Below are 4514 nucleotides of genomic sequence, written 5' to 3'. Positions count from 1 at the left end.
GGACGCGCAGGCTGTGCTGCTCATGGCGCGCGAGCTCCTGTGCTACCGCCCCGTCGACGACCTCTACAAGGACTGGTTGGACCGCATAGCTGAGCTCATCAGCGCCGCTGGGGGCTCTCCTGCACTGACACTCTCGCTGGCTCACCCGCCTCCCGCTGCTGTGACGTAGCCCATGGAGCACCTCCACCACCTCCCCGTCAAGATGTCGTCCTCGGGCCAAGGCGCCCGACCCCGCAGCGCGACCCACCACGCAGGGTGCCCGCACGCGAAGAAGGAAGCTGCCAGGAAATCCCGCCGCTGCAAGAAGATGCTCTAGCACTCCCAGCACCACCACGTCAGGATCGTGCGCTGCCTGCGGCAGCGGTGCGCGGATACCAAGACCAGTCTCCACCTCCAAGACGGGCTCCGGTGACTACAGCGGGCTGCCGTGCCTTCACCCCCGAGCTGTGCAGCGTTGTCTGGCCTGGCAAGTTCAAGCCCGACCTGCCTCCACGTTACGGCGGCACCCCCGACCCTGCTGAGTTCCTGCAGCTCTACGAGCTGAGCATCGAGGCGACCAATAGCGACGAGAAGGTCATGGCAAACTGGTTTCCCATGGATCTCAAAGACGGCGCGCGCTCGTGGCTCCTGAACCTGCCCGCGGGGTCAATCTCCTCCAGGGGCGAGATGCGAGAGCATTTCGTCGCCAACTTCTAGGGCACTCGCGACCGCCCGCCTACCGCTGGTGACCTGCGGCGCATCAAGCAGCAACCAGGGGAAACCCTGCAGAAGTACATCTAGCGCTTCAACAACGTTCGCCTCAAGATTCCCAAGGTGACGGATGAGGCCATCATCTTAGCATTTTCTGATGGCGTCCGTGAGGTTAAGATGAAGGAAGAGCTCGCCATACACGAGGACCTGTGCACGGCTCTGGGGATGTTCAACATGGCGACCAAGTGTGCGAGAGCTGAGGAGGGACGCCTCTCCCTCCTCGAGCTTCCAGCTGCAGACCCAGAAGACAAGAAGGACAAGACCAAGGACGTGAAGCGCAAGGGAGCGGCCATGCTCGCGGCTGAACCAGAGATGAAGCACGGCTGCGACCACTCAGAACCGTCCAAGGGCAGCCGCCCGTTCTGCGCCTTCCACAACGTACACAGCCACAACAACAATGACTGTAAGGAGCTCAGGGCCATCCGCGACGGGCGCTTCGGTCGATTCCCTGAGCGCAACAACCGAGGCTACGACTGTGGAGGAGGCCAAAGTGGAGGACGCCGGGACGACCGCAGCCCCCGTCAAGAGTGGCGCGACCAGCCTCGTGAGGATCGCTGGCAGGGCCAGCCTCGCGAGGGTGCCTGGAGGGACCAACCTCGCGAGGACCGTCCTCAGGGCAAGGCCGGGCTCCCTCCTCTGCCACCACAACCAAGGAGGAACGACGACCATCACCAGGACGAGGTGGCTGGGGGCTTCCAGGAGCTCGCGCATAGCCTGCATCTTGAGTGGCGCTCAGGCCCCAGCCTCTCATCGCATCTTCAAGCGGTTCGCCCGTGAGGTGAATGCCACCCTCCCGAGGCTCGAGGCCACGCGTCCGCTCAGGTGGTCCAAGTGCACCATCACCTTCAGCTCGTCTGACCAGCTCAAGTGTGTGGCAACCGCCGGCTCTGCTCACCCGTCATCAGCAATGTCCTCGTCACCAAGACCCTCATCGATGGCGGTGCAGGGCTTAATGTCCTTTCCGTCGAGACATTCGACCGCCTCCAAGTGCCATATGATCAGCTACAGCCCACCAAGCCCTTCTCAGGAGTGACCGATGGCTCCACCACCCCGATAGGGCAGATCCGCCTCCCTGTCACCTTCGGCCAGCGCGACAACTACCGCACCGAGCTCATCGACTTCGACGTCTCCCACATCCGCTCGCCGTACAATGCCATCCTCGGGTACCAGACTTGGCCAAGTTCATGGCGGTGACCCACCACGGCTACAATGTCCTCAAGATGCTAGGAAGCCGTGGCGTCATCACAGTCGCTGGCGAGGAGAAGGACGCAGTGTGCTCCCTTGAGCGCGCCTACCAAGCCGCAGCAATTGAAGACCCAGACAACGAAGGCGCTATCTACCCTCCTGAGGCTGTCCCCAAGAAGAAGAAGCAGTTGCTCCGCCAAGAGCCTCAGGTGAGTGGTGTCTCCAGCGACACCACCTCAGGACCAGCGCCCACGGATGGGGCGCCCCCCTCTCTTGCATAGGAAGGCGCGCCCGACGCCGTCCTCAGGCTGGGCTCGGGGGCTCTCTTCTGGAGGGCCTCTGACTTAGCCGATGTCACGAGGGAGGCGCTCGGGCACCACGTGGAGGCATGCTTCACCGCACGCTTCCCTCATGAGGGCACGAAGCATGGAGTGCCTGGTGCTCAGGAGTTCATCACCAAGGCGATCGAGGAGCTTCAAGAGGCGAGAGCCATGCGCGATGACCGCCACCCACCACCGAGCGCAGCTCCTTGTCCTGGCGAGGACGACGAGCTGCGTGTCTGCGTCAACATCCCGGGGCTCAACAAGGCCGCATCCCAGGAGCGCTTCTGTCCTTCGCGCGTTGGTCAGTGGGAGGGTCCCCCTCATAGCTACGTTCGCATGCCCTTCGGCCTACCGAACGCGGCTATCACCTTCCAGCGCCACCCGCGGAGCATTCTGGCAGCTCAGGAGGCCAGGTATCACGCAGTCCTGGCGGAGATGGCGACGGTTCTTCATGAGCCTCCCGGGCCCCCAAAGCCTCCCGAGGCTTAGGACCCAGGTGGCTCGTGAGGAGCAACTTCTGGTCACTTGGTCTTGGTCTTGGATTGGAGTGGGCAATGTTGCAAAGAGACTAGGAGTAGATGGATTGGAGTGGTGGGGCGCCTTTATGAGAGTCCAAATTGCGCTGCATTCACATCGTGCTGGCTCCATTCTGCTTCTCCAATTACTTACTCCTACCTCTGCATGCTAATTGAATGTGGAGGCATCATTGACAGTTCAATGTTTTGGGAACCGCTAACCTCTGCCTCGTTCGCATTCAAGCCGTCTCCACGTAAATGCATGTAAAAAAGAGACTAGTCAGTAGTAGTATACTCAATATTGTGCACCGCGACCAAGGCGGAGAGGAAAACGAGAGAACTACGTAGTATTTATTTACAGTGTAGATTCACTCATTTTTCTTCCAATGTACTTGCTACCTCTTGAGCACTGCGTTGGTTTTCCCTTGAAGAGGAAAGGGTGATGCAGTAAAGTAGCGTAAGTATTTCCCTCAGTTTTTGAGAACCAAGGTATCAATCCAGTAGGAGACCACGCTCGAGTCCCACGCACCTACACAAACAAATAAGAACCTCGCAACCAACGCGATAAAGGGGTTGTCAATCCCTTCACGGTCACTTACGAGAGTGAGATCTGATAGATATGATAAGATAATATTTTTGGTATTATTATGATAAAGAGTAAACAAAGATGCAAAGTAAAATAAACGGCAATAGAAATAGCTAAGTATTGGAAGATTAATATGATGGAAAATAGACCCGGGGGCCATAGGTTTCACTAGTGGCTTCTCTCAAGAGCATAAGTATTACGGTGGGTGAACAAATTACTGTCGAGCAATTGATAGAATTGAGCATAGTTATGAGAATATCTAGGTATGATCATGTATATAGGCATCACGTTCGCGACAAGTAGACCGAAACGATTCTGCATCTACTACTATTACTCCACACATCGACCGCTATCCAGCATGCATCTAGAGTATTAAGTTCATAAGAATAGAGTAATGCTTTAAGTAAGATGACATGATGTAGAGGGAAAAACTCATGCAATATGATATAAACCCCATCTTGTTATCCTCGATGGCAACAATACAATATGTGCCTTGCTGCCCCTACTGTCACTGGGAAAGGACACCGCAAGATTGAACCCAAAGCTAAGCACTTCTCCCATTGCAAGAAAGATCAATCTAGTAGGACAAACCAAACTGATAATTAGAAGAGACTTGCAAAGATAACCAATCATACATAAAAGAATTCAGAGGAGATTCAAATATTTTTCATAGATAAACTTGATCATAAGCCCACAATTCATCGGTCTCGACAAACACACCGCAAAAGAAGATTACATCGAATAGATCTCCACGAGAATCGTGGAGAACTTTGTATTGAGATCCGAAGAAAGAGAAGAAGCCATCTAGCTAATAACTATGGACCCGAAGGTCTGAGGTAAACTACTCACACATCATCGGAGAGGCTATGGTGTTGATGTAGAAGCCCTCCGTGATCAATGCCCCCTCCGACGGAGCGCCGGAAAAGGCCCCAAGATGGGATCTGACGGGTATAGAAGGTTGCGGCGGTGGAATTAGATTTTCATGGATGCCTCTGATGGTTTGGGGGTACGTAGGTATATATCGGAGGAAGAAGTACGTCGGTGGAGCAAGGTGGGCCCCACGAGGGTGGAGGGCGCGCCCGGGAGGGGGGGGGGGGTAGGCGCGCCCCCTGCCTCGTGCTCTCCTGGTTGATTTCTTGACGTAGACTCCAAGTC

Source organism: Triticum aestivum, chromosome 3D (genome assembly GCF_018294505.1).
Source record: "Triticum aestivum cultivar Chinese Spring chromosome 3D, IWGSC CS RefSeq v2.1, whole genome shotgun sequence".
In the NCBI taxonomy this organism is placed as follows: domain Eukaryota; kingdom Viridiplantae; phylum Streptophyta; class Magnoliopsida; order Poales; family Poaceae; genus Triticum; species Triticum aestivum.
The sequence above is the reverse complement of the archived record's forward strand: the minus strand, read 5'-3'. Positions refer to the sequence as shown.